This window comes from Taudactylus pleione, unplaced genomic scaffold, assembly GCF_031769625.1.
Source record: "Taudactylus pleione unplaced genomic scaffold, aTauple2 ptg000016l, whole genome shotgun sequence".
NCBI lineage: Eukaryota > Metazoa > Chordata > Amphibia > Anura > Myobatrachidae > Taudactylus > Taudactylus pleione.
In genome coordinates, this window is record NW_028284418.1 from 15,626,416 (window position 1) to 15,647,117 (window position 20,702).

General features: G+C 33.1%; 5 non-coding genes across 5 annotated transcripts; all 5 read right to left on the reverse strand.

Moving 5' to 3' along the window:
* Nucleotides 1-2,432: 2,432 nt before the first annotated feature.
* On the reverse strand, nucleotides 2,433-2,514 carry TRNAL-AAG (transfer RNA leucine (anticodon AAG)). The gene has a single exon. It is a non-coding gene; the product is annotated as a tRNA-Leu (tRNA).
* A 2,824-nt stretch (nucleotides 2,515-5,338) lies between these two features.
* On the reverse strand, nucleotides 5,339-5,420 carry TRNAL-AAG (transfer RNA leucine (anticodon AAG)). The gene has a single exon. It is a non-coding gene; the product is annotated as a tRNA-Leu (tRNA).
* A 1,342-nt stretch (nucleotides 5,421-6,762) lies between these two features.
* On the reverse strand, nucleotides 6,763-6,844 carry TRNAL-AAG (transfer RNA leucine (anticodon AAG)). Its single transcript has one exon. It is a non-coding gene; the product is annotated as a tRNA-Leu (tRNA).
* Nucleotides 6,845-16,175: 9,331 nt separating this feature from the next.
* Nucleotides 16,176-16,257, reverse strand: TRNAL-AAG (transfer RNA leucine (anticodon AAG)). Its single transcript has one exon. It is a non-coding gene; the product is annotated as a tRNA-Leu (tRNA).
* A 4,249-nt stretch (nucleotides 16,258-20,506) lies between these two features.
* On the reverse strand, nucleotides 20,507-20,588 carry TRNAL-AAG (transfer RNA leucine (anticodon AAG)). The gene has a single exon. It is a non-coding gene; the product is annotated as a tRNA-Leu (tRNA).
* Between the last annotated feature and the right edge of the window lie 114 nt (nucleotides 20,589-20,702).

A 20,702-nucleotide genomic window follows, 5' to 3' on the forward strand; every position in this document is an offset into this window, starting at 1 on the left:
CGGTTTAGAACTCGGTGACTAATGCAGGATACTATCACCATCCTTTTTCAGTTGGTTAATATCTGATCAATCATGAATTGATGATAAATTGTTTTGAACTACTGCATGTGACAGCTTAAGGTGTGCTTCCACCAACCAAATGTAGCTTCTTTTATACCTTATATACTTTAGGAAACCACTTTGATATAAGTCACTGGATCTTCTCCTTTTCAGTTGGTTAATATCTGATCAATCATCAGTTGATGATAAATTGTTTTAAACTACTGCATGTGACAGCTTAAGGTGTGCTTCCACCAACCAAATTTAGCTTCTTTTATACCTTATCTACTTTAGGAAACCACTTTGATATATATCACTGGATCTTCTCCTTGGAGAATAAATATGGCAGCAGTGGGATTTGATTCCAACAGCTTGAATAGCTCTGTCATCCTACAACCTGCTGTACACTTTAAAATATTTTAGCTCTCATATCTGGAATGTCATTCAAAACTTTACCCAAAGTCAGGAAAAGCTGAGATAAAATGCAAAAGAAGCCAGGTACATTTAACAAGTAATGATTATATTTGACTTCAAATTTCCTTCATTTAGCGCAACTGATGTATCCAAACAACTTTGAAGTATTATTCAAATGCCTAAAATAGACAGCTGTGAGATTAAAATCCAAAGTGATAGGAAAGTTAGAGAAATCGGAATATAAATCCATCAATTTATACCAATGAGTCACGTTGCCAACATTTCCATCTCTAATTGTATGATAAGACCACTCAGTAATTAAATATTAGTTATGATATTACTTCTAATTACTTCATGCCAACTTAATTTTGGCTCATCTTGACAGTTAGCAGATAACATTTTTAAAACATTTGGGAAGTCTCTTGTAACAATGATGAACTGTTGAGTAGCTATAGGAATCTTCCACCAACAAATTTCAGCTGGGTAATATCCTTTCTAATGGAAAAAAAGAATCAGTTTGACATCAATAACTGGCTTACTTTTTGTATAATAAATATGGCAGCAGAGGGATTTGAACCCACGCCTCCGAAGAGACAGGAGCCTTAATCCAGCGCTTTAGACTGCTCGGCCATGCTACCACATGTGCTTATCATTAGGATAGCTCACAGATCTAGAACATCACAATTAAAGGGTTTTTTGTTTTAAAGTAGTAATTGAAAAGATGTCAGCAAAGGTTAAATGAAAGTTCATTATTAAACATAAAATCGATGAGAAATTCATATTTTTTATTGAATTGCATTTTGTTTATTTTCATTGAAATAACAAAAGAAATTGAGATGCATGAAGTAGTAAAATATTAGTTCTGATAGGGCACATAATTAATTCATGCAAAATTAAAATTTGAATATCTTTACTGTTAGCAGATATCATTATTTTAAAGGTTTGAGAAGACTGTTGCAACTATGATGAACGGTTTAGAACTCGGTGACTAATGCAGGATACTATCACCATCCTTTTTCAGTTGGTTAATATCTGATCAATCATGAATTGATGATAAATTGTTTTGAACTACTGCATGTGACAGCTTAAGGTGTGCTTCCACCAACCAAATGTAGCTTCTTTCATACCTTATATACTTTAGGAAACCACTTTGATATAAGTCACTGGATCTTCTCCTTTTCAGTTGGTTAATATCTGATCAATCATCAGTTGATGATAAATTGTTTTAAACTACTGCATGTGACAGCTTAAGGTGTGCTTCCACCAACCAAATTTAGCTTCTTTTATACCTTATATAGTTTAGGAAACCACTTTGGTATATATCACTGGATCTTCTCCTTGGAGAATAAATATGGCAGCAGTGGGATTTGATTCCAGTGGCTTGAATAGCTCTGTCATCCTACAACCTGCTGTACACTTTAAAATATTTTAGCTCTCATATCTGGAATGTCATTCAAAACTTTACCCAAAGTCAGGAAAAGCTGAGATAAAATGCAAAAGAAGCCAGGTACATTTAACAAGTAATGATTATATTTGACTTCAAATTTCCTTCATTTAGCGCAACTGATGTATCCAAACAACTTTGAAGTATTATTCAAATGCCTAAAACGGACAGCTGTGAGATTAAAATCCAAAGTGATAGGAAAGTTAGAGAAATCGGAATATAAATCCATCAATTTATACCAATGAGTCACGTTGCCAACATTTCCATCTCTAATTGTATGATAAGACCACTCAGTAATTAAATATTAGTTATGATATTACTTCTAATTACTTCATGCCAACTTAATTTTGGCTCATCTTGACTGTTAGCAGATAACATTTTTAAAACATTTGGGAAGTCTCTTGTAACAATGATGAACTGTTGAGTAGCTAGAGGAATCTTTCACCAACAAATTTCAGCTGGGTAATATCCTATCTAATGGAAAAAAAGAATCACCTTGACATCAATAACTGGCCTACTCTTTGCATAATAAATATGGCAGCAGTGGGATTTGAACCCACGCCTCCGAAGAGACTGGAGCCTTAATCCAGCGCCTAACACCACTCGGCCATGCTACCACATGCGCATATCATTAGGATAGCTCACAGATCTAGAACATCAAAATTAAAGGGTTTTTTGTTTTAAAGTATTAATTGAAAAGATGTCAGCAAAGGTTTAAAGAAAGTTCATTATTAAACATAAAATCGATGAGATATTCATATTTTTTATTGAATTGCATTTTGTTTATTTTCATTGAAATAACAAAAGAAATTGAGATGCATGAAGTAGTAAAATATTAGTTCTGATAGGGCACATAATTACTTCATGCAAAATTAAAATTTGAATATCTTTACTGTTAGCAGATATCATTATTTTAAAGGTTTGAGAAGACTGTTGCAACTATGATGAACTGTTTAGAACTCGGTGACTAATGCAGGATACTATCACCATCCTTTTTCAGTTGGTTAATATCTGATCAATCATGAATTGATGATAAATTGTTTTGAACTACTGCATGTGACAGCTTAAGGTGTGCTTCCACCAACCAAATGTAGCTTCTTTTATACCTTATATACTTTAGGAAACCACTTTGATATAAGTCACTGGATCTTCTCCTTTTCAGTTGGTTAATATCTGATCAATCATCAGTTGATGATAAATTGTTTTAAACTACTGCATGTGACAGCTTAAGGTGTGCTTCCACCAACCAAATTTAGCTTCTTTTATACCTTATCTACTTTAGGAAACCACTTTGGTATATATCAATGGATCTTCTCCTTGGAGAATAAATATGGCAGCAGTGGGATTTGATTCCAGTGGCTTGAATAGCTCTGTCATCCTACAACCTGCTGTACACTTTAAAATATTTTAGCTCTCATATCTGGAATGTCATTCAAAACTTTACCCAAAGTCAGGAAAAGCTGAGATAAAATGCAAAAGAAGCCAGGTACATTTAACAAGTAATGATTATATTTGACTTCAAATTTCCTTCATTTAGCGCAACTGATGTATCCAAACAACTTTGAAGTATTATTCAAATGCCTAAAATAGACAGCTGTGAGATTAAAATCCAAAGTGATAGGAAAGTTAGAGAAATCGGAATATAAATCCATCAATTTATACCAATGAGTCACGTTGCCAACATTTCCATCTCTAATTGTATGATAAGACCACTCAGTAATTAAATATTAGTTATGATATTACTTCTAATTACTTCATGCCAACTTAATTTTGGCTCATCTTGACTGTTAGCAGATAACATTTTTAAAACATTTGGGAAGTCTCTTGTAACAATGATGAACTGTTGAGTAGCTAGAGGAATCTTCCACCAACAAATTTCAGCTGGGTAATATCCTTTCTAATGGAAAAAAAGAATCAGTTTGACATCAATAACTGGCCTACTTTTTGTATAATAAATATGGCAGCAGAGGGATTTGAACCCACGCCTCCGAAGAGACTGGAGCCTTAACCCAGCGCCTTAGACCGCTCGGCCATGCTACCACATGTGCTTATCATTAGGATAGCTCACAGATCTAGAACATCACAATTAAAGGGTTTTTTGTTTTAAAGTATTAATTGAAAAGATGTCAGCAAAGGTTAAATGAAAGTTCATTATTAAACATAAAATCGATGAGATATTCATATTTTTTATTGAATTGCATTTTGTTTATTTTCATTGAAATAACAAAAGAAATTGAGATGCATGAAGTAGTAAAATATTAGTTCTGATAGGGCACATAATTACTTCATGCAAAATTAAAATTTGAATATCTTTACTGTTAGCAGATATCATTATTTTAAAGGTTTGAGAAGACTGTTGCAACTATGATGAACTGTTTAGAACTCGGTGACTAATGCAGGATACTATCACCATCCTTTTTCAGTTGGTTAATATCTGATCAATCATGAATTGATGATAAATTGTTTTGAACTACTGCATGTGACAGCTTAAGGTGTGCTTCCACCAACCAAATGTAGCTTCTTTCATAGCTTATATACTTTAGGAAACCACTTTGATATAAGTCACTGGATCTTCTCCTTTTCAGTTGGTTAATATCTGATCAATCATCAGTTGATGATAAATTGTTTTAAACTACTGCATGTGACAGCTTAAGGTGTGCTTCCACCAACCAAATTTAGCTTCTTTTATAACTTATCTACTTTAGGAAACCACTTTGCTATATATCACTGGATCTTCTCCTTGGAGAATAAATATGGCAGCAGTGGGAATTGATTCCAGTGGCTTGAATAGCTCTGTCATCCTACAACCTGCTGTACACTTTAAAATATTTTAGCTCTCATATCTGGAATGTCATTCAAACTTTACCCAAAGTCAGGAAAAGCTGAGATAAAATGCAAAAGAAGCCAGGTACATTTAACAAGTAATGATTATATTTGACTTCAAATTTCCTTCATTTAGCGCAACTGATGTATCCAAACAACTTTGAAGTATTATTCAAATGCCTAAAATAGACAGCTGTGAGATTAAAATCCAAAGTGATAGGAAAGTTAGAGAAATCGGAATATAAATCCATCAATTTATACCAATGAGTCAAATTGCCAACATTTCCATCTCTAATTGTATGATAAGACCACTCAGTAATTAAATATTAGTTATGATATTACTTTTAATTACTTCATGCCAACTTAATTTTGGCTCATCTTGACTGTTAGCAGATAACATTTTTAAAACATTTGGGAAGTCTCTTGTAACAATGATGAACTGTTGAGTAGCTAGAGGAATCTTCCACCAACAAATTTCAGCTGGGTAATATCCTTTCTAATGGAAAAAAAGAATCAGTTTGACATCAATAACTGGCCTACTTTTTGTATAATAAATATGGCAGCAGAGGGATTTGAACCCACGCCTCCGAAGAGACTGGAGTCTTTGTATAATAAATATGGCAGCAGTGGGATTTGAACCCACACCTCCGAAGAGCCTGGAGCCTTAATCCAGCGCCTTAGACCACTTGGCCATGCTACCACATGTGCATATTATTAGGATAGCTCACAGATCTAGAACATCAAAATTAAAGGGTTTTTTGTTTTAAAGTATTAATTGAAAAGATGTCAGCAAAGGTTAAAAGAAAGTTCATTATTAAACATAAAATCGATGAGAAATTCATATTTTTTATTGAATTGCATTTTGTTTATTTTCATTGAAATAATAAAAAGAAATTGAGATGCATGAAGTAGTAAAATATTAGTTCTGATAGGGCACATAATTAGTTCATGCAAAAGTAAAATTTGAATATCTTTACTGTTAGCAGATATCATTATTTTAAAGGTTTGAGAAGACTGTTGCAACTATGATGAACTGTTTAGAACTCGGTGACTAATGCAGGATACTATCACCATCCTTTTTCAGTTGGTTAATATCTGATCAATCATGAATTGATGATAAATTGTTTTGAACTACTGCATGTGACAGCTTAAGGTGTGCTTCCACCAACCAAATGTAGCTTTTTTCATACCTTATATACTTTAGGAAACCACTTTGATATAAGTCACTGGATCTTCTCCTTTTCAGTTGGTTAATATCTGATCAATCATCAGTTGATGATAAATTGTTTTAAACTACTGCATGTGACAGCTTAAGGTGTGCTTCCACCAACCAAATTTAGCTTCTTTTATACCTTATCTAGTTTAGGAAACCACTTTGGTATATATCACTGGATCTTCTCCTTGGAGAATAAATATGGCAGCAGTGGGATTTGATTCCAGTGGCTTGAATAGCTCTGTCATCCTACAACCTGCTGTACACTTTAAAATATTTTAGCTCTCATATCTGGAATGTCATTCAAAACTTTACCCAAAGTCAGGAAAAGCTGAGATAAAATGCAAAAGAAGCCAGGTACATTTAACAAGTAATGATTATATTTGACTTCAAATTTCCTTCATTTAGCGCAACTGATGAATCCAAACAACTTTGAAGTATTATTCAAATGCCTAAAATAGACAGCTGTGAGATTAAAATCCAGAGTGATAGGAAAGTTAGAGAAATCGGAATATAAATCCATCAATTTATACCAATGAGTCACGTTGCCAACATTTCCATCTCTAATTGTATGATAAGACAACTCAGTAATTAAATATTAGTTATGATATTACTTCTAATTACTTCATGCCAACTTAATTTTGGCTCATCTTGACTGTTAGCAGATAACATTTTTAAAACATTTGGGAAGTCTCTTGTAACAAAGATGAACAGTTGAGTAGCTAGAGGAATCTTACACCAACAAATTTCAGCTGGGTAATATCCTTTCTAATGGAAAAAAAGAATCAGTTTGACATCAATAACTGGCCTACTCTTTGTATAATAAATATGGCAGCAGAGGGATTTGAACCCACGCCTCCGAAGAGACTGGAGCCTTAATCCAGCGCCTTAGACCACTTGGCCATGCTACCACATGTGTATATCATTAGGATAGCTCACAGATCTAGAACATCAAAATTAAAGGGTTTTTTGTTTTAAAGTATTAATTGAAAAGATGTCAGCAAAAGTTTAAAGAAAGTTCATTATTAAACATAAAATCGATGAGAAATTCATATTTTTTATTGAATTGCATTTTGTTTATTTTCATTGAAATAACAAAAGAAATTGAGATGCATGAAGTAGTAAAATATTAGTTCTGATAGGGCACATAATTACTTCATGCAAAATTAAAATTTGAATATCTTTACTGTTAGCAGATATCATTTTTTTTAAAGGTTTGAGAAGACTGTTACAACTATGATGAACTGTTTAGAACTCGGTGACTAATGCAGGATACTATCACCATCCTTTTTCAGTTGGTTAATATCTGATCAATCATGAATTGATGATAAATTGTTTTGAACTACTGCATGTGACAGCTTAAGGTGTGCTTCCACCAACCAAATGTAGCTTCTTTCATACCTTATATACTTTAGGAAACCACTTTGATATAAGTCACTGGATCTTCTCCTTTTCAGTTGGTTAATATCTGATCAATCATCAGTTGATGATAAATTGTTTTAAACTACTGCATGTGACAGCTTAAGGTGTGCTTCCACCAACCAAATTTAGCTTCTTTTATACCTTATCTACTTTAGGAAACCACTTTGGTATATATCACTGGATCTTCTCCTTGGAGAATAAATATGGCAGCAGTGGGATTTGATTCCAGTGGCTTGAATAGCTCTGTCATCCTACAACCTGCTGTACACTTTAAAATATTTTAGCTCTCATATCTGGAATGTCATTCAAAACTTTACCCAAAGTCAGGAAAAGCTGAGATAAAATGCAAAAGAAGCCAGGTACATTTAACAAGTAATGATTATATTTGACTTAAAATTTCCTTCATTTAGCGCAACTGATGTATCCAAACAAATTTGAAGTATTATTCAAATGCCTAAAACAGACAGCTGTGAGATTAAAATCCAAAGTGATAGGAAAGTTAGAGAAATCGGAATATAAATCCATCAATTTATACCAATGAGTCACGTTGCCAACATTTCCATCTCTAATTGTATGATAAGACCACTCAGTAATTAAATATTAGTTATGATATTACTTCTAATTACTTCATGCCAACTTAATTTTGGCTCATCTTGACTGTTAGCAGATAACATTTTTAAAACATTTGGGAAGTCTCTTGTAACAATGATGAACTGTTGAGTAGCTAGAGGAATCTTCCACCAACAAATTTCAGCTGGGTAATATCCTTTCTAATGGAAAAAAAGAATCAGTTTGACATCAATAACTGGCCTACTTTTTGTATAATAAATATAGCAGCAGAGGGATTTGAACCCACACCTCCGAAGAGACTGGAGCCTTAATCCAGCGCCTTAGACCGCTCGGCCATGCTACCACATGTGCTTATCATTAGGATAGCTCACAGATCTAGAACATCACAATTAAAGGGTTTTTTGTTTTAAAGTAGTAATTGAAAAGATGTCAGCAAAGGTTAAATGAAAGTTCATTATTAAACATAAAATCGATGAGAAATTCATATTTTTTATTGAATTGCATTTTGTTTATTTTCATTGAAATAACAAAAGAAATTGAGATGCATGAAGTAGTAAAATATTAGTTCTGATAGGGCACATAATTAATTCATGCAAAATTAAAATTTGAATATCTTTACTGTTAGCAGATATCATTATTTTAAAGGTTTGAGAAGACTGTTGCAACTATGATGAACGGTTTAGAACTCGGTGACTAATGCAGGATACTATCACCATCCTTTTTCAGTTGGTTAATATCTGATCAATCATGAATTGATGATAAATTGTTTTGAACTACTGCATGTGACAGCTTAAGGTGTGCTTCCACCAACCAAATGTAGCTTCTTTTATACCTTATCTACTTTAGGAAACCACTTTGATATAAGTCACTGGATCTTCTCCTTTTCAGTTGGTTAATATCTGATCAATCATCAGTTGATGATAAATTGTTTTAAACTACTGCATGTGACAGCTTAAGGTGTGCTTCCACCAACCAAATTTAGCTTCTTTTATACCTTATCTACTTTAGGAAACCACTTTGATATATATCACTGGATCTTCTCCTTGGAGAATAAATATGGCAGCGGTGGGATTTGATTCCAACCGCTTGAATAGCTCTGTCATCCTACAACCTGCTGTACACTTTAAAATATTTTAGCTCTCATATCTGGAATGTCATTCAAAACTTTACCCAAAGTCAGGAAAAGCTGAGATAAAATGCAAAAGAAGCCAGGTACATTTAACAAGTAATGATTATATTTGACTTCAAATTTCCTTCATTTAGCGCAACTGATGTATCCAAACAACTTTGAAGTATTATTCAAATGCCTAAAATAGACAGCTGTGAGATTAAAATCCAGAGTGATAGAAAAGTTAGAGAAATCAGAATATAAATCCATCAATTTATACCACATAATTACTTCATGCAAAATTAAAATTTGAATATCTTTACTGTTAGCAGATATCATTATTTTAAAGGTTTGAGAAGACTGTTGCAACTATGATGAACTGTTTAGAACTCGGTGACTAATGCAGGATACTATCACCATCCTTTTTCAGTTGGTTAATATCTGATCAATCATGAATTGATGATAAATTGTTTTGAACTACTGCATGTGACAGCTTAAGGTGTGCTTCCACCAACCAAATGTAGCTTCTTTTATACCTTATCTACTATAGGAAGCCACTTTGATATAACTCACTGGATCTTCTCCCTTTCAGTTGGTTAATATCTGATCAATCCTCAGTTGATGATAAATTGTTTTAAATTACTGCATGTGACAGCTTAAGGTGTGCTTCCACCAACCAAATTTAGCTTCTTTTATACCTTATCTACTTTAGGAAACCACTTTGATATATATCACTGGATCTTATCCTTGAAGAATAAATATGGCAGCAGTGGGATTTGATTCCAACGGCTTGAATAGCTCTGTCATCCTACAACCTGCTGTACACTTTAAAATATTTTAGCTCTCATAACTGGAATGTCATTCAAAACTTTACCCAAAGTCAGGAAAAGCTGAGATAAAATGCAAAAGAAGCCAGGTACATTTAACAAGTAATGATTATATTTGACTTCAAATTTCCTTCATTTAGTGCAACTGATGTATCCAAACAACTTTGAAGTATTATTCAAATGCCTAAAATAGACAGCTGTGAGATTAAAATCCAGAGTGATAGAAAAGTTAGAGAAATCGGAATATAAATCCATCAATTTATACCAATGAGTCACGTTGCCAACATTTCCATCTCTAATTGTATGATAAGACAACTCAGTAATTAAATATTAGTTATGAAATTACTTCTAATTACTTCATGCCAACTTAATTTTGGCTCTTCTTGACTGTTAGCAGATAACATTTTTAAAACATTTGGGAAGTCTCTTGTAACAATGATGAACTGTTGAGTAGCTAGAGGAATCTTTCACCAACAAATTTCAGCTGGGTAATATCCTATCTAATGGAAAAAAAGAATCACTTTGACATCAATAACTGGCCTACTCTTTGTATAATAAATATGGCAGCAGAGGGATTTGAACCAACGCCTCCAAAGAGACTGGAGCCTTAATCCAGCGCCTTAGACCGCTCGGCCATGCTACCACATGTGCATATCATTAGGATAGCTCACAGATCTAGAACATCAAAATTAAAGGGTTTTTTGTTTTAAAGTATTAATTGAAAAGATGTCAGCAAAGGTTTAAAGAAAGTTCATTATTAAACATAAAATCGATGAGAAATTCATATTTTTTATTGAATTGCATTTTGTTTATTTTCATTGAAATAACAAAAGAAATTGAGATGCATGAAGTAGTAAAATATTAGTTCTGATAGGGCACATAATTACTTCATGCAAAATTAAAATTTGAATATCTTTACTGTTAGCAGATATCATTATTTTTAAGGTTTGAGAAGACTGTTGCAACTATGATGAACTGTTTAGAACTCGGTGACTAATGCAGGATACTATCACCATCCTTTTTCAGTTGGTTAATATCTGATCAATCATGAATTGATGATAAATTGTTTTGAACTACTGCATGTGACAGCTTAAGGTGTGCTTCCACCAACCAAATGTAGCTTCTTTCATACCTTATATACTTTAGGAAACCACTTTGATATAAGTCACTGGATCTTCTCCTTTTCAGTTGGTTAATATCTGATCAATCATGAATTGATGATAAATTGTTTTGAACTACTGCATGTGACAGCTTAAGGTGTGCTTCCACCAACCAAATTTAGCTTCTTTTATACCTTATCTACTTTAGGAAACCACTTTGATATATATCACTGGATCTTCTCCTTGGAGAATAAATATGGCAGCAGTGGGATTTGATTCCAACGGCTTGAATAGCTCTGTCATCCTACAACCTGCTGTACACTTTAAAATATTTTAGCTCTCATATCTGGAATGTCATTCAAAACTTTACCCAAAGTCAGGAAAAGCTGAGATAAAATGCAAAAGAAGCCAGGTACATTTAACAAGTAATGATTATATTTGACTTCAAATTTCCTTCATTTAGCGCAACTGATGTATCCAAACAACTTTGAAGTATTATTCAAATGCCTAAAATAGACAGCTGTGAGATTAAAATCCAGAGTGATAGAAAAGTTAGAGAAATCGGAATATAAATCCATCAATTTATACCAATGATTCTCGTTACCAACATTTCCATCTCTAATTGTATGATAAGACAACTCAGTAATTAAATATTAGTTATGATATTACTTCTAATTACTTCATGCCAACTTAATTTTGGCTCATCTTGACTGTTAGCAGATAACATTTTTAAAACATTTGGGAAGTCTCTTGTAACAATGATGAACAGTTGAGTAGCTAGAGGAATCTTACACCAACAAATTTCAGCTGGGTAATATCCTTTCTAATGGAAAAAAAGAATCAGTTTGACATCATTAACTGGCCTACTCTTTCTATAATAAATATGGCAGCAGAGGGATTTGAACCCACGCCTCCGAAGAGACTGGAGCCTTAATCCAGCGCTTTAGACCGCTCGGCCATGCTACCACATGTGCATATCATTAGGATAGCTCACAGATCTAGAACATCAAAATTAAAGGGTTTTTTGTTTTAAAGTATTAATTGAAAAGATGTCAGCAATGGTTAAAAGAAAGTTTATTATTAAACATAAAATCGATGAGAAATTCATATTTTTTATTGAATTGCATTTTGTTTATTTTCATTGAAATAATAAAAAGAAATTGAGATGCATGAAGTAGTAAAATATTAGTTCTGATAGGGCACATAATTAGTTCATGCAAAAGTAAAATTTGAATATCTTTACTGTTAGCAGATATCATTATTTTAAAGGTTTGAGAAGACTGTTGCAACTATGATGAACTGTTTAGAACTCGGTGACTAATGCAGGATACTATCACCATCCTTTTTCAGTTGGTTAATATCTGATCAATCATGAATTGATGATAAATTGTTTTGAACTACTGCATGTGACAGCTTAAGGTGTGCTTCCACCAACCAAATGTAGCTTCTTTCATAGCTTATATACTTTAGGAAACCACTTTGATATAAGTCACTGGATCTTCTCCTTTTCAGTTGGTTAATATCTGATCAATCATCAGTTGATGATAAATTGTTTTAAACTACTGCATGTGACAGCTTAAGGTGTGCTTCCACCAACCAAATTTTGCTTCTTTTATAACTTATCTACTTTAGGAAACCACTTTGGTATATATCACTGGATCTTCTCCTTGGAGAATAAATATGGCAGCAGTGGGAATTGATTCCAGTGGCTTGAATAGCTCTGTCATCCTACAACCTGCTGTACACTTTAAAATATTTTAGCTCTCATATCTGGAATGTCATTCAAACTTTACCCAAAGTTAGGAAAAGCTGAGATAAAATGCAAAAGAAGCCAGGTACATTTAACAAGTAATGATTATATTTGACTTCAAATTTCCTTCATTTAGCGCAACTGATGTATCCAAACAACTTTGAAGTATTATTCAAATGCCTAAAATAGACAGCTGTGAGATTAAAATCCAAAGTGATAGGAAAGTTAGAGAAATCGGAATATAAATCCATCAATTTATACCAATGAGTCAAATTGCCAACATTTCCATCTCTAATTGTATGATAAGACCACTCAGTAATTAAATATTAGTTATGATATTACTTTTAATTACTTCATGCCAACTTAATTTTGGCTCATCTTGACTGTTAGCAGATAACATTTTTAAAACATTTGGGAAGTCTCTTGTAACAATGATGAACTGTTGAGTAGCTAGAGGAATCTTCCACCAACAAATTTCAGCTGGGTAATATCCTTTCTAATGGAATAAAAGAATCTGTTTGACATCAATAACTGGCCTACTTTTTGTATAATAAATATGGCAGCAGAGGGATTTGAACCCACGCCTCCGAAGAGACTGGAGTCTTTGTATAATAAATATGGCAGCAGTGGGATTTGAACTCACACCTCCGAAGAGCCTGGAGCCTTAATCCAGCGCCTTAGACCACTTGGCCATGCTACCACATGTGCATTTTATTAGGATAGCTCACAGATCTAGAACATCAAAATTAAAGGGTTTTTTGTTTTAAAGTATTAATTGAAAAGATGTCAGCAAAGGTTAAAAGAAAGTTCATTATTAAACATAAAATCGATGAGAAATTCATATTTTTTATTGAATTGCATTTTGTTTATTTTCATTGAAATAATAAAAAGAAATTGAGATGCATGAAGTAGTAAAATATTAGTTCTGATAGGGCACATAATTAGTTCATGCAAAAGTAAAATTTGAATATCTTTACTGTTAGCAGATATCATTATTTTAAAGGTTTGAGAAGACTGTTGCAACTATGATGAACTGTTTAGAACTCGGTGACTAATGCAGGATACTATCACCATCCTTTTTCAGTTGGTTAATATCTGATCAATCATGAATTGATGATAAATTGTTTTGAACTACTGCATGTGACAGCTTAAGGTGTGCTTCCACCAACCAAATGTAGCTTCTTTCATACCTTATATACTTTAGGAAACCACTTTGATATAAGTCACTGGATCTTCTCCTTTTCAGTTGGTTAATATCTGATCAATCATCAGTTGATGATAAATTGTTTTAAACTACTGCATGTGACAGCTTAAGGTGTGCTTCCACCAACCAAATTTAGCTTCTTTTATACCTTATCTACTTTAGGAAACCACTTTGATATATATCACTGGATCTTCTCCTTGGAGAATAAATATGGCAGCAGTGGGATTTGATTCCAGCAGCTTGAATAGCTCTGTCATCCTACAACCTGCTGTACACTTTAAAATATTTTAGCTCTCATATCTGGAATGTCATTCAAAACTTTACCCAAAGTCAGGAAAAGCTGAGATAAAATGCAAAAGAAGCCAGGTACATTTAACAAGTAATGATTATATTTGACTTCAAATTTCCTTCATTTAGCGCAACTGATGTATCCAAACAACTTTGAAGTATTATTCAAATGCCTAAAATAGACAGCTGTGAGATTAAAATTTAGAGTGATAGAAAAGTTAGAGAAATCGGAATATAATTCCATCAATTTATACCAATGAGTCACGTTGCCAACATTTCCATCTCTAATTGTATGATAAGACAACTCAGTAATTAAATATTAGTTATGATATTACTTCTAATTACTTCATGCCAACTTAATTTTGGCTCATCTTGACTGTTAGCAGATAACATTTTTAAAACATTTGGGAAGTCTCTTGTAACAATGATGAACTGTTGAGTAGCTAGAGGAATCTTTCACCAACAAATTTCAGCTGGGTAATATCCTATCTAATGGAAAAAAAGAACCACTTTGACATCAATAACTGGCCTACTCTTTGTATAATAAATATGGCAGCAGTGGGATTTGAACCCACGCCTCCGAAGAGACTGGAGCCTTAATCCAGGCCTTAGACCACTCGGCCATGCTACCACATGTGCATATCATTAGGATAGCTCACAGATCTAGAACATAAAAATTAAAGGGTTTTTTGTTTTAAAGTATTAATTGAAAAGATGTCAGCAAAAGTTTAAAGAAAGTTCATTATTAAACATAAAATCGATGAGAAATTCATATTTTTTATTGAATTGCATTTTGTTTATTTTCATTGAAATAACAAAAGAAATTGAGATGCATGAAGTAGTAAAATATTAGTTCTGATAGGGCACATAATTACTTCATGCAAAATTAAAATTTGAATATCTTTACTGTTAGCAGATATCATTTTTTTTAAAGGTTTGAGAAGACTGTTACAACTATGATGAACTGTTTAGAACTCGGTGACTAATGCAGGATACTATCACCATCCTTTTTCAGTTGGTTAATATCTGATCAATCATGAATTGATGATAAATTGTTTTGAACTACTGCATGTGACAGCTTAAGGTGTGCTTCCACCAACCAAATGTAGCTTCTTTCATACCTTATATACTTTACCAAACCACTTTGATATAAGTCACTGGATCTTCTCCTTTTCAGTTGGTTAATATCTGATCAATCATCAGTTGATGATAAATTGTTTTAAACTACTGCATGTGACAGCTTAAGGTGTGCTTCCACCAACCAAATTTAGCTTCTTTTATACCTTATCTACTTTAGGAAACCACTTTGGTATATATCACTGGATCTTCTCCTTGGAGAATAAATATGGCAGCAGTGGGATTTGATTCCAGTGGCTTGAATAGCTCTGTCATCCTACAACCTGCTGTACACTTTAAAATATTTTAGCTCTCATATCTGGAATGTCATTCAAAACTTTACCCAAAGTCAGGAAAAGCTGAGATAAAATGCAAAAGAAGCCAGGTACATTTAACAAGTAATGATTATATTTGACTTCAAATTTCCTTCATTTAGCGCAACTGATGTATCCAAACAATTTTGAAGTATTATTCAAATGCCTAAAATAGACAGCTGTGAGATTAAAATCCAGAGTGATAGAAAAGTTAGAGAAATCGGAATATAAATCCATCAATTTATACCAATGATTCTCGTTACCAACATTTCCATCTCTAATTGTATGATAAGACAACTCAGTAATTAAATATTAGTTATGATATTACTTCTAATTACTTCATGCCAACTTAATTTTGGCTCATCTTGACTGTTAGCAGATAACATTTTTAAAACATTTTGGAAGTCTCTTGTAACAATGATGAACAGTTGAGTAGCTAGAGGAATCTTACACCAACAAATTTCAGCTGGGTAATATCCTTTCTAATGGAAAAAAAGAATCAGTTTGACATCATTAACTGGCCTACTCTTTCTATAATAAATATGGCAGCAGAGGGATTTGAACCCACGCCTCCGAAGAGACTGGAGCCTTAATCCAGCGCTTTAGACCGCTCAGCCATGCTACCACATGTGCATATCATTAGGATAGCTCACAGATCTAGAACATCAAAATTAAAGGGTTTTTTGTTTTAAAGTATTAATTGAAAAGATGTCAGCAATGGTTAAAAGAAAGTTTATTATTAAACATAAAATCGATGAGAAATTCATATTTTTTATTGAATTGCATTTTGTTTATTTTCATTGAAATAATAAAAAGAAATTGAGATGCATGAAGTAGTAAAATATTAGTTCTGATAGGGCACATAATTAGTTCATGCAAAAGTAAAATTTGAATATCATTACTGTTAGCAGATATCATTATTTTAAAGGTTTGAGAAGACTGTTGCAACTATGATGAACTGTTTAGAACTCGGTGACTAATGCAGGATACTATCACCATCCTTTTTCAGTTGGTTAATATCTGATCAATCATGAATTGATGTTAAATTGTTTTGAACTACTGCATGTGACAGCTTAAGGTGTGCTTCCACCAACCAAATGTAGCTTCTTTCATAGCTTATATACTTTAGGAAACCACTTTGATATAAGTCACTGGATCTTCTCCTTTTCAGTTGGTTAATATCTGATCAATCATCAGTTGATGATAAATTGTTTTAAACTACTGCATGTGACAGCTTAAGGTGTGCTTCCACCAACCAAATTTTGCTTCTTTTATAACTTATCTACTTTAGGAAACCACTTTGGTATATATCACTGGATCTTCTCCTTGGAGAATAAATATGGCAGCAGTGGGAATTGATTCCAGTGGCTTGAATAGCTCTGTCATCCTACAACCTGCTGTACACTTTAAAATATTTTAGCTCTCATATCTGGAATGTCATTCAAACTTTACCCAAAGTTAGGAAAAGCTGAGATAAAATGCAAAAGAAGCCAGGTACATTTAACAAGTAATGATTATATTTGACTTCAAATTTCCTTCATTTAGCGCAACTGATGTATCCAAACAACTTTGAAGTATTATTCAAATGCCTAAAATAGACAGCTGTGAGATTAAAATCCAAAGTGATAGGAAAGTTAGAGAAATCGGAATATAAATCCATCAATTTATACCAATGAGTCAAATTGCCAACATTTCCATCTCTAATTGTATGATAAGACCACTCAGTAATTAAATATTAGTTATGATATTACTTTTAATTACTTCATGCCAACTTAATTTTGGCTCATCTTGACTGTTAGCAGATAACATTTTTAAAACATTTGGGAAGTCTCTTGTAACAATGATGAACTGTTGAGTAGCTAGAGGAATCTTCCACCAACAAATTTCAGCTGGGTAATATCCTTTCTAATGGAATAAAAGAATCAGTTTGACATCAATAACTGGCCTACTTTTTGTATAATAAATATGGCAGCAGAGGGATTTGAACCCACGCCTCCGAAGAGACTGGAGTCTTTGTATAATAAATATGGCAGCAGTGGGATTTGAACTCACACCTCCGAAGAGCCTGGAGCCTTAATCCAGCGCCTTAGACCACTTGGCCATGCTACCACATGTGCATTTTATTAGGATAGCTCACAGATCTAGAACATCAAAATTAAAGGGTTTTTTGTTTTAAAGTATTAATTGAAAAGATGTCAGCAAAGGTTAAAAGTAAGTTCATTATTACACATAAAATCGATGAGAAATTCATATTTTTTATTGAATTGCATTTTGTTTATTTTCATTGAAATAATAAAAAGAAATTGAGATGCATGAAGTAGTAAAATATTAGTTCTGATAGGGCACATAATTAGTTCATGCAAAAGTAAAATTTGAATATCTTTACTGTTAGCAGATATCATTATTTTAAAGGTTTGAGAAGACTGTTGCAACTATGATGAACTGTTTAGAACTCGGTGACTAATGCAGGATACTATCACCATCCTTTTTCAGTTGGTTAATATCTGATCAATCATGAATTGATGATAAATTGTTTTGAACTACTGCATGTGACAGCTTAAGGTGTGCTTCCACCAACCAAATGTAGCTTCTTTCATACCTTATATACTTTAGGAAACCACTTTGATATAAGTCACTGGATCTTCTCCTTTTCAGTTGGTTAATATCTGATCAATCATCAGTTGATGATAAATTGTTTTAAACTACTGCATGTGACAGCTTAAGGTGTGCTTCCACCAACCAAATTTAGCTTCTTTTATACCTTATCTACTTTAGGAAACCACTTTGGTATATATCACTGGATCTTCTCCTTGGAGAATAAATATGGCAGCAGTGGGATTTGATTCCAGTGGCTTGAATAGCTCTGTCATCCTACAACCTGCTGTACACTTTAAAATATTTTAGCTCTCATATCTGGAATGTCATTCAAAACTTTACCCAAAGTCAGGAAAAGCTGAGATAAAATGCAAAAGAAGCCAGGTACATTTAACAAGTAATGATTATATTTGACTTCAAATTTCCTTCATTTAGCGCAACTGATGAATCCAAACAACTTTGAAGTATTATTCAAATGCCTAAAATAGACAGCTGTGAGATTAAAATCCAGAGTGATAGGAAAGTTAGAGAAATCGGAATATAATTCCATCAATTTATACCAATGAGTCACGTTGCCAACATTTCCATCTCTAATTGTATGATAAGACAACTCAGTAATTAAATATTAGTTATGATATTACTTCTAATTACTTCATGCCAACTTAATTTTGGCTCATCTTGACTGTTAGCAGATAACATTTTTAAAACATTTGGGAAGTCTCTTGTAACAATGATGAACAGTTGAGTAGCTAGAGGAATCTTACTCCAACAAATTTCAGCTGGGTAATATCCTTTCTAATGGAAAAAAAGAATCAGTTTGACATCAATAACTGGCCTACTCTTTGTATAATAAATATGGCAGCAGAGGGATTTGAACCCACGCCTCCAAAGAGACTTGAGCCTTAATCCAGCGCCTTAGACCACTTGGCCATGCTACCACATGTGCATATCATTAGGATAGCTCACAGATCTAGAACATCAAAATTAAAGGGTTTTTTGTTTTAAAGTATTAATTGAAAAGATGTCAGCAATGGTTAAAAGAAAGTTCATTATTAAACATAAAATCGATGAGAAATTCATATTTTTTATTGAATTGCATTTTGTTTATTTTCATTGAAATAATAAAAAGAAATTGAGATGCATGAAGTAGTAAAATATTAGTTCTGATAGGGCACATAATTAGTTCATGCAAAAGTAAAATTTGAATATCTTTACTGTTAGCAGATATCATTATTTTAAAGGTTTGAGAAGACTGTTGCAACTATGATGAACTGTTTAGAACTCGGTGACTAATGCAGGATACTATCACCATCCTTTTTCAGTTGGTTAATATCTGATCAATCATGAATTGATGATAAATTGTTTTGAACTACTGCATGTGACAGCTTAAGGTGTGCTTCCACCAACCAAATGTAGCTTCTTTCATACCTTATATACTTTAGGAAACCACTTTGATATAAGTCACTGGATCTTCTCCTTTTCAGTTGGTTAATATCTGATCAATCATCAGTTGATGATAAATTGTTTTAAACTACTGCATGTGACAGCTTAAGGTGTGCTTCCACCAACCAAATTTAGCTTCTTTTATACCTTATCTAGTTTAGGAAACCACTTTGGTATATATCACTGGATCTTCTCCTTGGAGAATAAATATGGCAGCAGTGGGATTTGATTCCAGTGGCTTGAATAGCTCTGTCATCCTACAACCTGCTGTACACTTTAAAATATTTTAGCTCTCATATCTGGAATGTCATTCAAAACTTTACCCAATGTCATGAAAAGCTGAGATAAAATGCAAAAGAAGCCAGGTACATTTAACAAGTAATGATTATATTTGACTTCAAATTTCCTTCATTTAGCGCAACTGATGAATCCAAACAACTTTGAAGTATTATTCAAATGCCTAAAATAGACAGCTGTGAGATTAAAATCCAGAGTGATAGGAAAGTTAGAGAAATCGGAATATAAATCCATCAATTTATACCAATGAGTCACGTTGCCAACATTTCCATCTCTAATTGTATGATAAGACAACTCAGTAATTAAATATTAGTTATGATATTACTTCTAATTACTTCATGCCAACTTAATTTTGGCTCATCTTGACTGTTAGCAGATAACATTTTTAAAACATTTGGGAAGTCTCTTGTAACAATGATGAACTGTTGAGTAGCTAGAGGAATCTTTCACCAACAAATTTCAGCTGGGTAATATCCTATCTAATGGAAAAAAGAATCACATTGACATCAATAACTGGCCTACTCTTTGTATAATAAATATGGCAGCAGAGGGATTTGAACCCACGCCTCTGAAGAGACTGGAGCCTTAATCCAGCGCCTTAGACCGCTCGGCCATGCTACCACATGTGTATATTATTAGGATAGCTCACAGATCTAGAACATCAAAATTAAAGGGTTTTTTTGTTTTAAAGTATTAATTGAAAACATGTCAGCAAAGGTTAAAAGAAAGTTCATT